General features: G+C 41.1%; 1 pseudogene; it reads left to right on the top strand.

Moving 5' to 3' along the window:
- Positions 1-14,475: 14,475 nt before the first annotated feature.
- On the top strand, positions 14,476-15,288 carry LOC102960391 (annotated as a pseudogene).
- Positions 15,289-23,251: the final 7,963 nt, after the last annotated feature.

Genomic DNA, 23,251 nt, shown 5'->3' with positions numbered 1-23,251 from the left:
GTTCGTGTGTTCGAGCCCCACATTGGGCTCTCTGCTGTCAGCGTAGAACCCACTTCGGGTCCTCGGTCCCCCGCTCTGCCCCTCCCCCACTCATGCTTGCTCTCTCTCTCATAAATAAACATTAAAAAAAAAAAGAATGTTAGCAAACATGAATGTGGCATTTACAACGAATCAGGCACTGTTCTAAGTACTTTCCAGACATTACCTCATTAAGTCACGGCAGCCCTATGAGGCGGATACTGTTGTCATTCCCATTTTATAGATGAGGAAACCGAGGTGAAGTGGCAACGGATCATAGGAGCTGAGACTTGAACCCAGGCAGTTTGGCTCCACTGTCGGTGTAGAGCCAAACTCGCACACATCAGTGCCCTGCCACACATCTTATTCTTAGCCTAGAGCTGTCTTCCTTGAAGATGTGTAGGGAAAAGAAAAGTTTTAAATATTATGATGGAGCCTTCTCTCTCTATTCAAAGTGCTTTTGCTGGGATTTAACAAATTTTGATTTTCACGAGACATCTATCAGTCATCCGAGTGGATGTCAAAAAGGGAAAAAAGCCTAAAAGTCTTTAAAAATAGAATCTCCCAATACCACTGCCTTCATGTGCCTGGAAGCATTTCATCATGCCCTTCAGCCGTGGGGTGAGAGTTAAGAGGGCTCGACCTCTGAAAACGTGTGCCAGTTCCTTATATTGCACTCTGTATGCCCCTGACCATTCTATCTAAGATGAAAATATGAAAAGATACCCAAGGAAAAGCACTTGTGGGCTTCTAATTCCTCTGGAACAAACATTTGTAACATTTTTGAGGATCACAGACCTATTTGCGAGTAAGAAATATCTCCCCACGAAAACCAAGTGCATAGAGCCAAATGCATATATAATTTATCAGAAAACCACAGGGAAATCACTGAGGCCCATACTGTGTGTGAATCTTACTGGAAGGGAAGTTCTATACCTTCAACACCTAGCAGAGAATAAACTAATAGAGTTAGGCCCATCCTGCTCCCATTCCAGTCCCCCCGCCCCCACATCCATAATGTCTCCCTGTGGTACCATAAGAGACAGAAAATCTTCCCCTTCCTTTTTTTTTGTTTAAAAAAAATTTTTAATGTTCATTTACTATTAAGAAACAGAGAGAGACAGAGCATGGGCAGGGGAGGGGTAGAGAGAGAGGGAGACACAGAATCTGAAACAGGCTCCAGGCTCTGAGCTGTCAGCACAGATCCTGACGCAGGGCTGGAACCCATGGACCGTGAGGTCATGACCTGAGCCGAAGTCAGACACTGAACCAACTGAGCCAGCCAGGGGCCTCTCTTCCCCTCCCTTCAGTGCACCCCAGATTCTCTGCAAATGCTTGGTGCTAACGAGGACTTTGTCCTTCTGCATTGTGCGCCTGTGCGTTTGCCTCTGAAGGAAAAGCACTGGCTGTTGGCAGGAACTGATTAGAAGTGGCCACTCTGATTTTTGGACAATTTGGAGGCCACACATACAACTCTACATGCCCCACGGGGGCCAGTTAGTGAAGGACCAAGCCTCTCGGTCTCTTCACAACCCATAGAGGACTCTTTCCCAGCCCATTACTTCAGGGTAGCCAGTCCCCCAACTGGTCTTTCCCTTTTCAGGAGGGAATTCAACACATCAAGTTTTAAAATACCTTCTCAAAGAAAACCATTAATGGGTTTTCCAGTACCTCAAGAGTATCATGGAAGTGCAGTTAACTCAGCGTCTCAATTCTCTAATCAAGCAACAGAAAGAGTGTTTGAGTCAAGGCCAAACATTATTCTTTCATGGAAGGAAACACGTAGATGGTTCAGGATTAACTCTGTGAGCAGCACAGGGCCCTCTGCAAGAAATAATTGTACCCTACATGTGCAAACACTTACATGATTATCATTTGTGCTTCATTGGCCTCATGCCACCAGGGTGACTATTAAAAATAAGGAGGGCAAGTATGGGGCACCTGGGTGGCTCAGTTGGTTAAGTGTCCGACTTCGTGTCAGGTCATGATCTCGCAGTTCATGAGTTTGAGTTCCACATCGGGCTCTGTGCTGACAGCTCAGAGCCTGGAGCCTGCTTTGGATTTTGTGTTTCCCTCTCTCTCTCTGCCCCTCCCCCACTCATGGTCAGTCTCTCTCTCTCTCTCTCTCTCTCTCTCTCTCTCTCTCTCTTTCTCTCTCTCAGAAATAAATATTAAATAAAAAAAGAATTAAAAAAAAGAATAAGGAGGGCAAACAAAGCAGACAGCTAAAAGATATTGGGACATGAAAATAGTATTTTCTTCAATTCTCATTTCCCATTGCCTTTCCTCTAGTGTTGGGGTGGCATGATGTATCCTTTTCATTCCTTCCTATCAGCCTTCTCTATTTCTTTGATTATTTTTTTCTTATGACCTATTCTTGCTATCAAGTTTTAATATCTGAACTGTGTTTGTCGATGCACATACCATGAAAAAGGCCATTTTTGTTTCTCTGAGCCTTTGTGATACCTACCCATCAGGAACTATTCTAGACATGTTCCTTGTTATAAGTATGTTTATGATTATATAAATTTCATGCAAGGAAAACTGTACTAATACATTCCATATATTATAATATACAACGAAAATGAATTACGAAAGGATGAGATGAAATAATTATAAAAGAGCAATAACATTTTATTCTCTCTCCTAACAGATTGCCCATTGCCCTTTGGGAAATGCATACATAGTGTATCAAAGCAATTAAACAGAACAAAATCCTCCAGAAGGTTTTAGGTTGGATGGCACTGCCTCAAATTGTAACTTGTAATACTCCCGTAACACCCTCTATTCATATAAGTGAATTCGTAAGAGACTCTGTTGTAAATAGAATGTGTGTGTCCTCCCAAATTCATATGTTCAAACCCTAACCCCCAGTGTGGATGTATTTGTAGACGGGGTCTCTAAGGAAGAAATTAATGTTAAATTAAGGTAGTGCTCTGATCCAACTCTGGATTAGATAGGTTTTGTGTCCTTATTAGAAGAAACACAAGAGAGATCACTCCCTCCCTCTCTCCCTCTGTGTGTGTGTTTGTGCTCATGCTAAGGAAAGACCATATGAGCACAAGCAAGATGGTAGCCATCTGTAAGCCAGAAGAGAGTACTCACCAGAAACCAACCCTATCAGACCTTGATCTTGGACTTTCAGCCTCCAGAACTGTGAGAAAATAAGTTTCTGTTTAAGCCACCCAGTCTGTGGTATTCTGTTATGGCAGCCCAAGCTGACTAAGACACTCTCAGAAAGCATACCAGATTGTTCCTGTGCCCTGAAGCCTATAAACGCGCACACACACACACAGACACACACACACACACACACTCACACGTATATAGTCATTCAACATAAAGCTAATAGTTTCTTCAAAGCTGGTCATAAAATTAGTATTAGGTAACAAACTTCAGGAGTGTCAGAAATATGGTGGTATGGGAAACTCACACAACATCCCCCTAACTTGGGCAAGTGGAGAAATGCAGAGCCAGTGCAATCCTGGTGCTGTAGTCTCAGTGTAGACCCTCCCTTTTCCATCAGATATGCACCAGCTTCCCCAGTGCACTGTGTTGCGACCGCCCCCATTATCATGGTTTTAGTATGTGCTTCAGACAGGCAAGAATTGAAGTGTCTGTGGGAATTAATTAAAAACTGAAGCTTCTTGAGAATTTTATGGACTGCTGTTTCTTGACATAATTTTGAATTATGTAGACGGTATAATCTACTTTTCCACTGAAAACAGCAAAGATAGATGTTATTTTTGTTTATTTTTTTAAAGATGAACCTCTTGCTAAATGCACTCATGAGCAAGTTAGAAAGGAAAAATCAATTGAGGGTAAAAGTTAATTAAAAGGAGAAATACATATAGGTAACCAAACACGGAGTCTGGTGTTTGCTCTGGGGTAAGGTATGAAACTCTGATGACTTTGAATTCCTCTTTTTAACAACTATGTAATGTGTAAGAACTGAGACAAATCCTTGGGCCAACTGAAGACAAAGGTCTGAAAGGAAAACACATAAGCCATGTAGAGACATAAGATAAATAAGAAGCCACAGAAAGGCCTACTAAAAAGTACTTGTTTCCCTCAGCCTTGAAGCTAGGTTGAAAGAGAAAATCTTTCTCCTGAGAATTCATAACTATAATCCAGTTTTTCATGGGAATTTTCAGCCCAAATTCACAGTATTTCAAATCTAGAATTGATTTTAAAGTAGCCCTTGGTTGAGAGTGCCTTATTGGTAGTAGGTAGAATTAAATGTGTACTGTTTTTGAAGGAACTTACCTTCAACCAAAGCCTCAAAAATTACTATGGGTAAAATTCCAGGGAACATAAGTCCATATCACAGCAAACACATAAATGAAAGGCATCAGGAATGATGGATTATAAAATCAATCAAGAGGATTCAAAAGGCTCCAAAAGAATGTCTAAAAACAAAAATAGAGCAATTGAAAGTCAGAGCCTGATATTCAGGTTACACAGCATAGACACAGTTTAAGACTAATTGTGAAATGGAAAATAATGTAGCAGAAATTACTCAGAATGCAGCATAGAAAGAAATGAGGTGAAAAAATTAAAGAGTGATTAAGAACCTTATAATATAGAATGAGTTGTAGAATTACAAAATCAGTCAAAATTTTGGAGGGACATAATAAAGAGAATAGAGAGAAGACAATATTCAAATTGAAAATGGCTCATTATTTTCTGCTGTTGAAAGATTTCAATACTCGAACTAAAAAGATGAGCACATGTATATACACAATGGAATGTTACCCAGGCATTAAAAAAGAATGAGATCCTGCCATTTGCAACAACATGGATGGACTTAGAGGGTATTATGCTAAGTGAAATAAGTCAGCCAGAGAAAGACAAATACCATATGATCTCACTCATATGTGGGATTTAAGAAACAAAACAAACAAACAAAGGGAAAAAAGAGAAACAAACAAACAAAAACCAGGTTCCTAAATACAGAGAACAAACTAGTCATTGTCAGAGGTGATGTGGGTGGCTGGGGGGGGGGGGGTGAAAAAAGACATCAAGAGTACACTTACCTTGGTGAGTAATGTATAGAATTGTTGAATCATTATATTGTACACCTGAAACTAATATAACACTGTATGTAAATTATACTTCAATTAAAAAAGAAAATTTTAAAAAGAAAGAAATTTTCGAAGAAAATTAAGTTTTTAAAAATCTACAACTATACATATGATAATCAAACTGCAGGAGGGGAGTGATGAGACAATCTTGGAGCAGCCAGAAACAAAAGATCATCTGCAAAGAAGTGTCACCCAGCAACGACTCTGTCACCTGATTTCTTAACAGCAACAATGAAAATCCGAAGACGGTGGAATATTTTCAGTATGCTGAGAAAAAGTTAACTCAAAAACCAAAATTTTATATCCACTATTTATGAGTCAAAAATGAGGATGAAATAAAGATATTTTGAGACAAAGAAAAACTAATAGGGTTTCCAAGAAACAGACCCTTGCTACAAGAACTTATGAATAAGCATTTTGTATAGAAAGAAACTAATCCTAGACAAAAGGCTTAAGATGAAAGAAAAAAACGCTAAGAAATTAGTAAAATTGTGGGTATACATAAACATGTAAGGTGGAAAACAATGATTATAATATAGTCTTTCAGAGTTAAAAAAAAACAAACTAAAATACGGTAATGGTGTAGAAGTAAGGAGGAGATTATTGGAGTTGAAGTGTTTACAGAGCAAATAGTTTGTGTGGATGGTAAAGATGCTGACTGATTTTAAACTTTAAGTCTACATTCATATTAAAAATTTGCAAGGTAACCGTTAAAGGAGAATAATGCATATATTCAACAATTCTACTTTTAGGAATTGACAGGAATAGCAACAAATTGGAAACATAACTGGCTATCAGTAGAGAATTGGTTAAAATAATCATGGGTAGTAAAATACTATGAATAGAATTCAGATAATTGAATGCTATGTAGCCTTTTAAAAAATGCAATTGCGGGGCGCCTGGGTGGCTCAGTTGGTTAAGCGTCCGACTTCAGCTCAGGTCACGATCTCGCGGTCCGTGAGTTCGAGCCCCGCGTCAGGCTCTGGGCTGATGGCTCAGAGCCTGGAGCCTGTTTCCGATTCTGTGTCTCCCTCTCTCTCTGCCCCTCCCCCATTCATGCTCTGTCTCTCTCTGTCTCAAAAATAAATAAACGTTAAAAAAAAAAAATGCAATTGCTATGGGGTGCCTGGGTGGCTCAGTCAGTTAAACGTCCAACTTCAGCTCAGGTCTTGATCTCATGGTCAGTGAGGGTGAGTTCGAGCCCCGCATAGGGCTCTGTGCTGACAGCTCAGAGCCTGGAGCCTGCTTCAGTGTCTCTGTCTCTCTCTCTCAAAAATAAATAAGAATTAATTTTTTTTAAATAATAAAAAATGCAGTTGCTATGTATCTATTTCTTTGGAATAATCTCTAAGGTAAAAACAGAAATAGTGTGTATCATGTATACTGTATAGGGTTTTTTTTTTAAAGAAGGGACAAAAATATGTGCATACATTGTGCTTGTATTTTCATAGGATATCTCTGTAAGATACATAGGAAATTCACAACAGTAATTGCCTCTGGGTTAGCTTTTAAGTTTTCTAGTGCATATTCAAAAGGAAGATTTCTCTTAAAAACTTATAAAAGCAATAGAAAAACCATACACAGAACCCTCATACACACGTACACACACACACTCATACCCAAGTACAGCAAGGAACCCGTGGCAAAATACACTGTCTTTAAACAGCAAAGGAGTAAAACATCTAAAAAAGCACTCAGACTTTCTCTTTTCTCATATATAATTATAGATTTCTAATCCTTACATTTGTTGGGATGCCTGGAAGGCTCAGTCAGTTAAGCATCTGACTTCAGCTCAGGGCATGATCTCATGGTACATGGGTTCAAGCCCCGCATCAGGCACTGTGCTGACAGCTCAGAGTCTGAAGTCTGCTTTGAATTCTGTGAGTGTGTCTCTCTCTCTGCCCCTTTTCTGCTTTCTCTCTCTCAAAAAAATAAATAAACATTAAAAAAAAATGAAACTTTGGGGCACCTGGGTGGCTCAGTAGGTTAGCCATCGACTTCAGCTCAGGCCATGATCTTGCAGTCCGTGGGTTCGAGCCCTGCATCGGGCTCTGTGCTGACATCTCCGAGTCTGGAGCCTGCTTCAGATTCCTCCCTCTCCCTTTGCCCCTTTCCCACTCACACTCTCTCACTCTCTGTGTCTCTCTCTCTCTCAAAAATAAATAAACATTAAAAAAAATTAGGTCTTTCATTTGCTACAGAGTATAGTATGAGCATTTACTCTTTCACTCTTTCTTACATCCTGTTTGTATACTTTTTGAAGGCCTGACTCAAGTATATTATTTCCTTTGTAGTTCTTGAAATATTTTTAGTATAAGCTTTATATATAGTAGTTTAATAAATAAATATGTGAGGTACTGTGTATCATATTTTATGGATTTGAAGTATTTGTGCTACCAAACTGATCTGAATCATGTTAATGAGTTTTTATAACATATGAAACTCAATGGGATGTTATATGAATTTTGAATGGCTTTAAAATTTGAAAGTCCACTTGTTTCTTTCATTGTCTAGATTGCTTGCTCAATTTGACACAATAGGAAAGACTTACTTCAGGCATTTAGGAAAGCAAACACCACACTACAAAATTGTTTTATAAGCAGCCATATTAACGTGTTCTTATGTCTTCATTCTGTGTGACCTAAAAGCCAGCATGTGGAATGCATTCCGTGATCATGTTTGTATATATCACATTCTTAAACTTTGTCTCAAATGAGGAACTCTTGGGCTGAAGGCCAGATTTGAGGACTGGAGGGGGCTGGGTATGGTGCTGGCTGTGCCACGGAGGGGAAACCATTAATCCCAGACACCAAAGCCAGCACTCGTGGGGGTCTTCAGGAACTCCCGAGTTGTACAAATCAGTTGCAGCTGGAGGTACAGAACCGTGTCCTTGCAGTACATGAGATGAGTGGCTTTCTGTGTCCTGAAGTTATCTGGACAAAATCACTTTCTTAGGCATTCATTCGAATTTAAAAAAAATTTTTTTTCATGCTTATTTATTTTTGAGAGAGAGAGAGCGTGAGCAGGGGAGGGTCAGACAGAGAGAGACACACAGAATCCGAAGCAGGCTCCAGGCTCCGAGCTGGCGGCACAAAGCCCGATGTGGGACTCGAACCCACAAACCATGAGATCATGACCTGGGTCGAAGTTGGACACTTAACTGACTGAGCCACCCAGGTGTCCCTATGCATTCATTTGCATTTTAAACAGAAAGACATCATCAGTGAAGACAAGCATGAGAAGGCCCCTTTCAGATATTTATGCTGGAGTGATTGTTTCTCACGTGTTTCAGGGTTTTGGTTTTGGTTTTGGTCATAGAAGTGTTTCTTCAAATGAAAGCATAGGGGCGATTCCAGTGTGTAAAATGGGTGAGTTGGAAATGGGGGATAGGGACAGCCCAGGACCCTAATTTCCAACTCCTAGATCTAGGGGCTCCTAGCCAGCAGTGTTCCTCAAGCTTTATTTAGTGTGTGAGAGAATCATCTGGCAGTGGATAAAACATGGGCTGGTCAGAACATCTGGGTACGTCTGAGAGTCTAAATCTCAACAAGCACCCCAGGGAATGGAGAGGCTGTTCCCCGCCACGCCTCACAGTCATGTGGCCACAGTCATATGGCCATGCTCACCAGAGCCCAGGGTGAAAACTACCCTGCAAGGGGATCCAAAGTGAGCCTCACTCTTTGATTTACTCATCAAGGGATAACAAGCACAAGATTCTTGATCACTTTGGTTGATTTTCCCACGATTTCCTAAGCCCCACAAACCTGAAGCGGCATCTAGATTTTATCAAGCTGGTAGAAAGAATTCCAAGAATTTGTTGATTTTAAAGCAGCAACAGTGATAGATGCAGAGGCTAAAATTCCATCTCATGGCCTTTCCCAAATTATCTCAATGGAAGGCAGGAGAGCAACTTCTAGATCGTGCAGAACTGGTAAGGACAGCAGCTGAAGCCCCCAAAATAGCTGAATCTTGTTCCGAGCCCAACCAAGGAATTCCTCCCCAACATTTGACTTCAATGGATTGTCTTGAATGCACAGCTGTCTGGGCGATGTGACACTGCCACTCGGTGCTGAAACAAAGGGTCTTAGACTCTAGAAACTGTGGTCATTGGAGACCCTGCACTAGACCGGCTACTTTCTTGTCTAAGACATTGGACACTGGCAAAATCTGTATATCCAGGAAAGGGGAGTTGTACAGGGCAGGAAACACATTTCTGTTTCCCTTTTGGAGGTGGTAATGCATCACACTTGGTGCCCACGCTGCCTCTCAGATTAGACAGTAGAGAAATTACAGGGCAGGAGCCAGCATATGTGTCTTTATCTAGATTCTCTCACAGCATTTTCTTTACAGTGCTTGATAATACCAGGTGATTCTGTCTGGGCAGGAAAAAGCCTGGGGGTGCTAGCTAAGATGTGTGAGATCCATTTTCCTTGAGAAGAAATCAAGAGCTCACTTAGATATGTTGACAGAAGTTGCAGGATCTCAGTTTTACAAACATAACACCTGCGACTAGGTTCGGCCCAAAACACCAACAAAAAACAACTAAACTGTGGGAAATTACCATCGGTATTTCTCTAGGACCTGAAATTTCCTGAGAACCTGAAAACCCATTTAACAAGATACTGTATAATTTGCTCTTTTTTCATAAGGATTGTTTATTCTGCAAAGTGCTTCAATTATTGGAGGAAACATCTAGATAAGAAAGATGATTATCAGGGTGCCTGAGTGGCTCAGTTAGTTAAGCGTCTGACTCTCGGTTTTGGCTCAGGTCGTGATCTCACAGTTCGTGAGTTCGAGCCCCGTGTTGGGCTCTGTGCTGAAAGTTGTGGAGCTTGCTGGGGATTCACTCTCCCTCTCTTTCTGTCCCTCCCTGGCTTGTTCTCTCTCTCTCAAGAAATAAATAAATAAACATAACAAGAATTTTTTTAAAGGCAAGGTGTAGTGCCTACGTGGCTCAGTCAGTTAAGCATCCATCTTGGACTCAGGTCATGATCTCGCAGTTCGTGAGTTTGAGCCCCAAGTCATGCTGTGCACTGGCAGCTCAGAGCCTGGAGCCTGCTTCGGATTCTGTGTCTCCCTCTCTCTCTGCTCCTCCTCAGCTCGCACTCTGTCTCTCTCTCCCTTTCTCTCGTTCTCAAAAATAAGCATGAAAAGAAAAGATGATTATCAAGTACTGTAATATTACAATGAGCATTAACCTTCAGAATAGTTACTCTAGAAGACCATACCTATATTTTAATGAAGCTGCCATTTCTCAAAATATTTCGGGACTCCTATTTTGTGAATTGCCCTTAAATCAGGTTAGGAGCCACACAAGAAAAAAACAGTCTTATTACAAGAATATTTCTTAACCTTTTAAAAGTACACATTTTTTGAAATGTGTAAAAAAAAAAGATCACCAGCTATTCTCTATCCTACAGCCCATATCACTGATCATATCACCCAAGAAAGTTTAAATTTAAAGTTTATTTTTTGTTGCTTATTTGGTGAAATCAAGATTTTCTTTTCCTGTTTCCCATCCGTTAATGCATTTTCAAAATACATCACCAACACGCCATCCCCAGAATTTTTATTTCCCACTGAGAATCACTGCATTATATTTTAGTAAAAACTTATTTCTAACCAAAAAAGCAGCTTAATACTCAGTTTGATTATTCCTTTTACTCAACAGCCTGCCTCTGAATGAGGCCTTTTTCAAAACTCAAATCCATTTTGAATAGGGAGAGTTTGCCACCCTAAAATAAGAGATGTCACAGACTTTGAGGGCAATTTCAGATGGATTTGTAGAGACTTTTCATGTTGATACTCAGACAAAGACAATACCTGTTTGTGTGCTCAAAACCTAATAGTTTAAGAAGTTAATCTTAACAGTCATTATATACTGATTACAGTTTTTGTAAAGAATTTTTTAAATTTTACTTATTTATTTTGAGAGAGAGAGAGAGTGCAAGTGGGGGAAGGGGCAGAGAGAGAGAGAGGTAGACACAAAGAGTCCCAAGCAGGCTCGGAACCGTGAGATCATGACCTGAACCAAAGTCAGACACTTAACCAACTGAGCCACCTGGGTGCCCCTACTAATTACAGTTTTTAAACATAGGGATTGTTTTATAATACAAGTCATTATAGATTAGAAGCTATGATGTACAGCCAGTCTGATCACCAGTTAAACATACAGTGTATTGATTGCAGACCTCAAAAACCAGGCACTGAAACATTCATATAGGTATAACATAAATCCATAACCACGAACTAAATATTACTATAGAAAGAAATGGTTTGTGTGTGTGTGTTTTGAGAGGTAGAGGAAGAGGAAAAAGATATATTCAAACTTACTTCAAAGACACTTTGGAAGCTGACCACTTCCAAATAAACAATGAGAAGAATTTGATCAAAGAGAGAAGTTTGCAAACTACCTTTGCCATTAATGCAGCTTGGATATTTGCTTTTATTTACTAAAAATCTGTGTCCTGTCAGAGTCATGTTTAAAATATTTGCGGTTTGAACAGGCATGGGTAATGATGGGATATAACTTTTTAGTGAAAGGAAAATCATAGATGTGATATTGGCTTAAGGAAGAAAAAAACTACCACATCCGTCTCAGCCTAAGGAAACCGGATGCTGGTGGTGGTTGTGGGAGTGGCATTTTTGTTAGTGGGAGTGATCCCCCAACTATTTCTCAAACCTTTCTCCCAACCTGTTCCTCTGAAGCACACAATGTGATTTCCTGAAGCTTCCTGTCATTTCATAAGCAAAAACACGGTTAATGAGTTACTTATGTTTTGAAAGAAGAGAAGAAAATAAGCCAAAGTGAGAGACCATGTATCTTATGAGAAATAATACTGTTAGTCCATAGGGAACCTGGGACCCGGTCTTCATTTCCAGATATAGTGCTCCAGCCATATAAATGCAATGTGACATTCAGTGGTGTATCTAGGCTCATTTTTCCTCTGGTAAAGGTTACAAAACTGTTCATTTTGAGGTGCTACTGTGGGTTTCTCGTGAAACACATTTTTTGTCAGTACTGGAATTAATATGAATGTTCCAGAAATTAAACAGGTAAAACAGAAGACAACACTGTATTTGGTTCAGATCCCAGCTCTCCCACTCTCATGTTGTAGAAGTTGAACAAGTTAGCCTCTCTGAGCCTCTATAAACCATTTTTACTCAACACTTATGGCCCCAAATGTGGGGTTTCCACATTAAGCAGTTCTCCAACTTTCCAGACACCAAGTGGGTGTCCTACAATTTAACTCAATTATGACACTAGCTACCCAGAGATTAAGGGTTCAGTCCCACAGACCTGTCCCCTACTTTAGATGGAAGTACAAGTTGTGGCAGCCTCCCATACTTCTAACCGATTGACTAGCTACAAAATTGAAGATTTCCATACCCCTCTTCTTGGGTTCTGTAATTTGCTAGAATGGCTCATGGAACTCAGGAAGGCACATTACTTACCATTACTGGCTTATAAAGAATACAACTCAGGAACAGGCACGTTGAAGAGATGCACAAGCCAAGGTATATGGGAAGGGGCCTGGAGCTTCCATGCCCTTTCCAGGTGCACCACCCTCCCAGCACCTTGATGTGCTCACCAACCAGGAGGCTCTCTGACCACCCTCTCCCCCAACATAGTTTCAGGATCTTTATGGAAGTTTCATTAAATAGGCATGATTGATTAAAGCATGGCCCCTGGTGATTACCTCAATCTCCAGCTTCTCCCCTACTCCCCTCCCCTGAAATCAGAGAGTGGGGGTGAAAGTTCTAACCCTGTGATCATGTCTTGGTCTTTCTGGTGACCAGCCCCCATCCTGGAACTATCTAGGGGTCCCCAACCACCATCATCTCGTTAGCATACAAAACACATTCTTATCACTCCAGGATCCCAACAGCTTAAAACTCTTATGTCGGGAGTCAGGGACTAAGACCAAATACTGTAACAAAAGATGCCTTTATCACCCCTGTCGCTCAGGAAATTACAAGTGTTTTAGGGCACAGTGCCAGGAACTGAGGACAAATACCAAATATGTATGTCTTATTATATCACAGCCTCTGTTTTTCTGCCTGGGAATAGGATTATGATTAATACACCACATAGTAGATAAGAGGATTCAATCTGGCACTTGTTAGCAAGCACCTGCGACTGACAGAGTTCTCCTTTGGTGGCAATTACCTTATTTTTCCCTGTTCAACAAAGACACAGTAGCCACTCCCTTTGTGCCAATCTCTGAGCTGGCCACTCGGAGTGATACCAAAAAGGGAGCAGACAGGTTGCAGTCTGACAAACACCGCAACAGAGCTGTGTGGGCCCCTTAAGGGGATAATTCTTCACCACAGTAGAAACTTAGTTTGTAGAGTGGCTGGGCATTTATTGTTTAAGTGTGTCAAGTAGCAGAGTGTCTCAAATGTCAATGATTAGCTTACTTCCACTCAGAATTTAGAGACCCACTTCATGTATTTGTTTATAGATCAAGGCCTGTGATACCAAGAATGGAAATTGAACACAGTTCTCCTGTGCTAACCCTTTGAGGCTAGTTGGAGCTAACGTCTGCCTAGTCTTTTAAAATGAGCTGTTTTATATACCTCAGCGAACAAATAAAATAAGAAAGAAACTTCTACCAGAACACTGGCAGAAAAGCATTATTCAAATGAAGTCAAATATTTTTAAAGCGCTTTATGAACGGTACGATACTCTACAAATGTTTGGCAAGCTTCCACCTACACATTTTATTACCTTTGTTATTTTAGCGTGAGTTATAATCGAAGGTTTTAAGATTGTAAGAACATAAGTCCTCCACCTGCACTGAGGATGTTTGAGAGGGAACAGTGAATGTGTGTGCACGTGAACACACATACACTAAGGGTTGAGAAGAGAAAGGGGTCGTGAGGCTTCCACAGACTGTTGTTATCTTAAAATATTTAAAATACTGTTCTATTTTGAAATGCTAGGGTTTTTTTTTTTTCCAATTAAGTATGGAAGCTGCTTCCGATGAGCAATAGCATACCTTTCATGGTAGAAATTTTATGGAAAAGTGTTAGGAAGCTGATGAAAACTAAGTGTAGCCTCTGTGTTCCTGGCATTCCAAACTATGACCTTGAACTGAAACAAGTTACTGTCTTCATGCACGGGCCCCTCCCCCAGGTTTAGTTACTGGAATATGGTCCCCTCCTCCCCAGCACCCACATACATCCTCATCCCATGCCTCCCAGCCAGTGTGAGGTGTCTCAAGGTGCAAAACGTATGTTCTCAGGGACAAGTCTGGTTTTGCTCATTTCTTATTTCTTGGCCTGTGGCCTTTACTGCTGCTGCCCTGGGTCTGGCACTGGTCTCAAGGCAGCCAGTTAGCCTGCTGCCTGTCTGTCTGTCCCCAGAGCCATGGAGGGAGCTACTGTGATCCAGAAGGCCAAGTTGGCAGAGCAGGCCAGGGCCATGACAACATGGCAGCCTTCATGAAGAGTGCCATGGAAAAGGGGAGGAGCTATCCTGTGAAGACTGAAACCGGCTCTCAGTGGCCTGCAAGGACGTGGTGGGTGATCAGAGTGCTGCCCAGAGGGATCTGCTCAGTGCTGAGCAGAAAAGCGATGAAGCGGGCTAACGAGAAGGGCCGGGAGGTGCAAGTGTCCTGGGAGAAGGTGGAGACCGAGCTCCAGGAGGTGTGTGACATCGTGGAGGACCTGCTGGACACCACCTCATCAAGGACACTGGTGACGCTGAAAGCAGGCTCTTCCACCCAAAAATGAAGGCTGACTGCCCCACTATCTGGCAGAGGTGGCCACCAGTGACAACTAAAAACATCTCTGCTCTGTGGGCCTCCCGGGAGGCCATAGACATCAGCAAGGAGATACTGCACACCAACCCTATCCACCCGAGCCTGGCCCTGAACTGTTCTGTCTTCCTCTATGAGATCTCCAACAGCCCAGAGGAGACGGTCTCACTGGCCAAGAGCACCTTGGATGAGGCCGTGGTTGACCTACACATCCTCACCAAGGACTCCTACAAAGACAGCACCTTCATCATGCAGTGGCTGCAAGACAAGCTGACGCTGGGGGCGGCCGACGACATCAGGGAAGTGGGGGTGAGGCTCTTGAGGAGCCCCACGTTGAGCTGCCCCTGCTCCCTCCCACAGACGGGACCCGGATGGGGTGGGAGACCCCCACCTGTGAACCACTTCACTGCTCACCTCCTTGACTCTCTCCTGCCCCTATTGCTTCCGGATCTTAGGAATTGAGGAGTGTCCCACCCCTGTGGCTGAGAACTGGACTATGTGTGTGGGAGAGGCTGGAGATGAGTGTGTGTGTGTGTGTGTCCAAGAATGAGAATGTGAGGGAAAGCATGCCTGTTGCATGTGACCATGTTTCCCCCCAATAAAGTTCCCCTGTGACCAAAAAAAAAAAAAAAAAAAAAAAAATACAGCTCTTCTAGGCCAACCATCTCTGTCTGTAGGCTACAGGAAGATGGTTCTCCTTAATTCCCTCTAGTACATCTATACATGGTATCTAGTTCACTGGAGGTCAGGCTTTTAGTAAGGCTTAACAGAGGACTTGGTCACAAGCTAAGTGGAACTCACAACAGCTTGTAGAATTTTACACTATTGGCATTTTAGGCTCAGACCCCACCTCCACACCCTGGCTTGGGTGCCATACACCTCCCCATACCTCAGAACCCAGGCCCAGCTCAGTTCCCAGAAAAAAAGAACAACCTCACCTTGCCAGTCTCAAACCCACCCTTTTCCTGTCCCAGGAAGAGTGACCATTGTTTCTCCTTTTTGGGGGAACACCCACCCCTTCTTCCAGAGCACGGCAAGGCAATCACCGGAGCCATGGGCACTCTCCCAGGGGCCAGCACAGGTCACCTTAAATAACAGCTCATCCAGGCGACAACACAGGCTAGGCTGCAGGGACCCCAGGCCCGGCCACTCCTTTTCTTATTCCTTCCAGCCCCAAATGAACAGAGGTTCAGGTAAGCTTGTTTTTCCTGATGAAGCTGGTTCTTGCTCCTAATTTTTTAAAAGCAAATGTTTAGACAACAAAGTTAACATACCTCCAATGAACAAAAGTAATATTCTGGAAAGTTTTGGGGGACACCATTTTCTATCTTTTTATAATAGATATATCTATTCCCCATTGAATATCTGGTCACCATTGCCAAGCACCTAATAGCATCCACCTGAAGCATCAGTCCCTGGATTCCTTCTCTAGATTCCAGTGTCCCTTTGACAAGGGGCGGTCATTTGTTTTATAACTAACATGTTGAAAGGTCCTACTGAACAGTCCTCCCACCACAGGGGAGACTCCACCCCAAAGAGAGCTTCCATTCCTCAAAGTGACCGTTTTGCACATCAAAAGATAGAGCCCAGTGTCTTAGTAAGTGTTAAGATTTTCGTCTTTTCAACTTTTTTACTCAATCATACAACTCTAGAGCATTCTCCTACAAAGTCCTCGACGTTTTGTGGCAGTGTTAGAAATAAGCATCCCCCACTGGGGACAAACTTAGACAACCATGGGGTAGACGGTCATCCAAAGAGTCAGGCAAGATTAAGTCGGAAAGAGTTACAAAGCATTAATGCCCTTAAGGAAGCGAATCCATTTGTGAATTTGCTAATGCCAGCAAGTCCTCTTTCCCATCACCACCCCCAAAGATAAGAGCAACAACCAACCATTGCCTTTTCATCCTTTATGGGCATAATTTTACACATGCAACTTCATTAGCTGTTTGGATAATGCGGTGGGTGCAAAAAATAAAGCCCATAAAACAACAATATAGTAGATCCCTTGAAAGTGTAGAGCAACTTAATTGTTGTTTTCAGCAAACCCAGAATGACAAAGGGGATTATAATTTAAGTTGTACTGATGGCATATGTGTTAGACAAAAGCTAGTAGTTGACTTTGGTGGTTATTATCCTCCCCTGCAGTTTAAATTACTTTCTCTCTAGGAGCAAAAGAGCAGTAAGAAAAAAAAAAACAAAAAACAAAAACAATTCTCACCTTATGTAAATGCAGTTCTCCAAATAGACTCGTTTTGCAGACTCTGGAACCGCTGAGGGAGATGTGGTTACACCAATCTAAAGAATCCTAGAATTTTAGAGATGTGGCCATAAATAGTCACAATGCAATTTCCTTGGTTCGTGCTTCCTAAGCTGACACGCATATGCCTCGGTTATGCAGGGAGACACCAGGGATGCCCCAAGGGAACTCCAAGATAAAGAGTGACAGTTGTAAGTCCTAACACAAGGGAGGCACTGGGAAAATACTTGTTGGATTAATAAATCTCTGTGGTTTATCAGTTTTGCTGGTTGTTAAGTAATTTAAAACATTATTTTAATATTAAAATAAATCTGTACCAAGCATGAACATGAATGTAGGCAGATTTTAAAAAATCATCTGGGCAGTGAGGGATCCCAGGGATGGGATGCAGAAAGTAAATGTGTGACAAATTCACTGAGGGTATGTGTGCTGGGGGTGGGGCGGGGACGATGGGGGGTGGCACTGACCTTAGTAACTTTGGAAATGAGTGGCATCTGTAAGACCAAACACAAAGGAATCTGTACGTAAGCTTTGTGCTTTAGTTGATAAAGTTGTTTTCCATAGGAGTGCAGATAACCAAGAGTTACTGCTAAACATAGTGGAAATGAACAAGTAAGTGAATGGATAACCAATGATGGGAATCAGCTTTCGCACTGTCGGAAGGAGAATTGACAGATAAGCAAAGGGAGAAGGCTAGAATGATCCCTGTGTTAGTGGATTCACATTCACATTCACATGGAAACACTGTATGAACTTATGTTTAGCTGAATATAGGTATAGATGTATCTGGATGTACTTCTGGTACATATGTATGTGCAAATATTTATAGACATGTGTACAGATAGGAGTTAGAACATGCACATATATTTCCTTGCTCTGTCAGCTGAGAGGACCTAGAAGCCAGCGCATCTAGAACTCAAATCTTGGTTTCTTATAGCATTCTCCAATAAAAGGAACCAGGACTCCTTGGAGAAATGGCTGATTCTAGGACCATGGCAGGAAACACACAAGATGAACCTGGAGTATTTTATAGTGCCAGAAAGTTCAAAAAAAAACCCAAAAAACAAAAAACAAAAAAAATTCTGGAGAAAAAAGAAACCCCCAAACAAAACCCCACAATGATAGGGGTATGTCAAAGGGACACAGGAACCAACTGAAAGAACTCCTAATTGAAGCCAAAATTAGAACCATTTGAGCAACAAAATAAAGTAGAATTGGATTATAATCTAAAGTAAAAAAAAACCCAACATATCCATAAGTTTATGCTACTATAAATAAATGATTGAATAAATGAATTGGAAAAAAGAGACAAATCTCAATAATTCCAAATAATTTCTTTTTTTCTTTTTTTTATTCAAAAACACTTTTTTAATGTTTATTTTTGAGAGAGAGAGAGTCAGAGCATGAGCAGGGGAGGGGCAGAGAGAGAGGGAGACAGAATCTGAAGCAGGCTCCAGGCTCTGAGCTATCAGCGCAGAGTCTGATGCGGGGCTTGAACCCATGAACCATGAGATTGTGACCTGAGCTGGGGTTGGACGCTTAACCCGCTGACCCACCCAGGCGCCCCCAAATAATTTCTGTACTCTGCCTTCACGGAGGTGGAGCTTGAGTGTCCACTTCTCAAATATGGGTTGTGCTTAAGTGACTTCCTTCCAGAGGGTATAGTATGGAAAAGAGTGGAGAAGTGTAACTTTGCGGTGGGGAAAACTGATAAACAGCACCTCAGCCTGGAGAGCAAGGTCAACAGCAACAATGATAAATCATATTGATTAGTATGTTCTCTGGATATGATGTGATGGGAGGTGCCCTTTATCTGTGGTCTTCCTACCAGAAACCCATAACCCCAGTCTAACCATGAGGAAAACATCAGACAGACCCCAACTGAGGCAAGTTCTATTAAATATCTGACCACCAGTCCTCAAAATGATCAAAGGAAGGTCTGAGGAACTGTTAAAGTCAACAAGAGCCTAAGAAAATTTGACAACTAAATATCACAGGGTATCCTAGACAGAATCCCGGAACAGAAATGGATATTAGGTAAAAATTAAGGAAATCTGAGTAAACTACATTATTATTAGTTAGCGATAATGTATCCATATTGGTTCATTAATTATAACAGATGAACTTGCTAATGTAATGCTAATAATAAGGGAAATTGGGTACAGGGTGTATGGGAACTCTCTGTACTACTGTTACAAGTTTTCTCATCTAAAACTGTTCTCAAATAAAAAAAAATATATTAAAAAAAAAGTCTAAATAGGTCATGGGGTAAAAAGCCAAGTATGAGGAATCTTTAAAGAAATAGGTTGAAGTCAGGCAGAGTAAAGACTATGCCAGAACATCAGGTCCTTTCCTTTGAATCTTTGCCTCCGTTAGGGGTACCATGGTAGCAAGGTTTATGGTGTATAGAACACTACCTTAAACTTTGGACTTTACCTAAGATAACTCCAAGGAAACCCCAAGGATTTACAACTTCTTGTTTAAGGAGTAGAACAAAGACGAAGACTGGGAGTCCTCTAATGATTAACCAACATATGTACATTATCCATGTTAAAAAAGAAAAGAAAAAACTCCATTGACAAAGAATTCAATCAACCACTCATCAGTAAGACTTACTACAATAGTTTGTTTTCATAATATATAAGTATAATACATAAGGCTGATTTCTTTTTTTTTTTAATTTATTTTTTAAATTTATATCCAAGTTAGTTAGCAGATAGTGCAACAATGATTTCAGGAGCAGATTCCTTAATGCCCCTTACCCATCCCCTTTTCCCCCTTAGCCCATCCCCCCTCCCACAACCCCTCTAGTAACTCCCTGTTTGTTCCCCATATTTAGGAGTCCCTTATGTTTTGTCCCCCTCCTTGTTTTTATATTATTTTTGCTTCCCTTCCCTTATGTTCCTCTGTTCTGGGTCTTAAAGTCTTCATATGAGTGAAGTCATATGATATTTCTCTTTCTCTGACTAATTTTGCTTAGCATAATACCCTCCAGTTCCATCCACATAGTTGCAAATGGCAAAATTTCATTCTTTTTGATTGCTGAGTAATGCTACATTGTATATATACACCACATCTTCTTTATCCATTCATCCATCAATGGACATTTGGGCTCTTTCCATACTTTGGCTATTGTTGATAGTGCTGCTATAAACATTGGGGTACATGCGCCCCTTTGAAACAGCATACCTGTATCCCTTGGATAAATACCTAGTAATGCAATTGCTGGGTCATAGGGAAGTTCTATTTTTAATATTTTTAGGAACCTCCATACTGTTTTCCAGAGTGGCTGTACCAGTTTGGATTCCCACTAGCAGTGCAAAAGAGATCCTCTTTCTCTGCATCCTCGCCAACATCTGTTGTTGCCTGAGTTGTTCATGTTAGCCATTCTGACCAGTGTGAGGTGGTATCTCATTGTGGTTTTGATTTGTATTTCCCTGATGATGAGTGATATTGAGCATCTTTTCGTGTGTCAGTTGGCCATCTGGATGTCTTCTTTGGAAAAGTGTCTGTTCATGTCTTTTGCCCATTTCTTCACTGGATTGTTTATTTTTTGGGTGTTGAGTCTGATAAGTTCTTTATAGATTTTGGATACTAACCCTTTATCTGATATGTAGTTTGCAAATATCTTCTTCCATTCCATCAGTTGCCTTTTAGTTTTGCTGACTGTTTCCTTTGCTGTGCAGAAGCTTTTTATTTTGATGAGGTCCCAATAGTTCATTTTTGCTTTTGTTTCCCTTAAGGCTGTTTTCTTTGTTCACTTTTAAAACCCTTTGGAAGTTTGTAGTGACTAATATTTATGCAAATAATCCACTTGGCCTCCTGCAAGCAATCTCTCTCTTTTTGCCTGTTAACTCTTCACAAAGCTCCTACCCTGGGTAATTCTTGAGATTGAAAAATCTCATCAGTTTAGTTTATATTTAGTACTTGAAAACCTTTTAAAAGGTATTGTGTTTATTTTTCATTACAAAAGGCCCATAGTACTTGTTAAGTTATAATTTGTGTTTAAATTTATTTTTTTAATGTTTATTTTTGAGAGAGAGAGAGGTACATCATGAGCAGGGTGGGAGCATAGAGAGAGGGAGACACAGAATCCAAAGCAGGCTCCAGGCACAGAGCCCAAATCTGGGCTTGAGCTCACACACTGCAAGATCATGACCCAAACCAAAGTTAGATGCTTAACTGACTGAGCCACCCGGGCACCCCTATAACTTGTGTTTTAATTCTGAGTAAATCATACTTGGTTCTTAATAAAATGGCTCCTCAAACTAAATACATGTTTTACTTTGACCAATACCTTTTTAAACATTATATGTGAACTTTTGCGTCTCTCTTCTTCACTCCCTCCCTGCCTCCATCCCTTCATCCCTCCCTTCTTTCCTTCTTCCTCCCTCCCTTCCTCCCTTCGTTCCTTCCTCCAAAATGCTTATTGAGCATCTTGTCTGGCCAGGATTTGGGAAAACATTTTAAATAATATATGGTTGGCATCAGGGAGCTCACAGTCTGGTAGGAGAAGCAGACAATGGGAAGATAATTAACCCTCATTGTATGAACATTAGGTTTGAGGTGTTCAAAGGATGCTTATGATGGCCACGCAGGACAGAAGGCTGTTACTCAGAGGGCGGGCAAAGTCCTCATGGTGTGATCCCCTCTCTCACCCAACACTTGCCTCTAGCTTTCAGGGGATTACTTCCTTTGCGCTGAGGTACATCTGCTATCTGATCATTTCAATCAATTGACTAATGCATCAGATGTAATAGAATCAGCTAAGACTTCTTTCTTATCTTGTCCCAGCTTTTCTTTGTAATACCTCCTAGAAGTAAAACACAAGGTATTTGTGATAAATCCTGGAAGGAACAGTGAAATTCTTTGTGGCCTCTGGCCCTCTCCACATTAAATATATAAAACAGAAGGTGTTTAGAAAAGTGATCAAATTTAACTGCTTAGTGTATTATTTAGCCAAATATTTGAGTGGGAAGCCAGATTTCTTCAAGAGTTTACTTAAAATGTTTGTGAAAATTTTTTTTTAATATTTCTTTAAAACTTTCTTCTCTGATAACATTGTGGTCTTCCTAAGCTGTAAGTGATTAGAAATGCCTGGTTTTTACATCAACTCAAAGTGATAAATAGCTATCAAGCCATAATCTGATAGTGCTGGTCTCATGACGGACTTGGAAAAACAATGTCCCCATTGTAATACGGCAAGGGGCAAAATGGGAGCCTGTCAGAAAGGGTCTTAGTGTCATGCTTTTGCTCCAAAATGTGCTGAATATCATGGACTCATGTCACAACTGTGTAAGGCAGTGCCCATGTCACTACACAAAACTGTATTATGTAGACCTGATGAGGGCTACCAGCAAATCTTAACACTAACATGTGAGCTCTGAAATTATTAATCTTCCAAACATCAAACTTAGCAGCAAACTTTCTAAAGTTTTTATTCAGGAAGTGTGTTATTAAAATTTGTATTTCTTATTTAATGCAGGAAAAAGACATTTCTAAGTGTGTGCACATTAGAGGGAAAAATTATATACATGGAAATTATACATGCCCCACTGGGCGCTGTCTCGTGTGAAATCAGATCCCGCAGAAACTGTGCTAACATGAATTTTAATCGAAGATGTTTATGAAACCACCAGACATCTGAACTCTCTTTTCTGGAGCCAAAGATTTCTGGAAAGAAGCTGTTACTTATACTTAGTATCATACCTTGAATAAATCGTGGGTGTGAGCGTGCGTGCAGTTTTGATTTGTCAACAATAGTTTCGCTAAATAAGGAAAGTCCTAAGGGCAGTTCTTTGATTAAATGCACCACTGGTAGATCTTACGTCTCATCTAGTCCAGATAAAGGGAATTCCGGGGCGCCTGGGTGGCTCAGTCCGTTAAGCGTTTGACTCTTGGGTTGGAGCCCCGCATCAGGCTCTGAACTATTGCGTGGACTCACATGCTCTTTATCAATCTCCTTCTTAAAAATTAATAAACTTTTTAAAAAATGGGGCGGGGGAGGGGATTCCGTGGTGATAGCTACAACCGGCACCACCCAGGGCGAGCCTACCCTGCAAGGCACTTGGAGGAAAAAAGCTGCCCATGTGTTTTCTACCACAAAGCACTGTTTCCGGAAGGCACAG

Source organism: Panthera tigris, chromosome B1 (genome assembly GCF_018350195.1).
Source record: "Panthera tigris isolate Pti1 chromosome B1, P.tigris_Pti1_mat1.1, whole genome shotgun sequence".
Lineage (NCBI taxonomy): Eukaryota > Metazoa > Chordata > Mammalia > Carnivora > Felidae > Panthera > Panthera tigris.
Note: the sequence above shows the minus strand (reverse complement) of the source record. Positions and strands in the feature narration are given on the sequence as shown.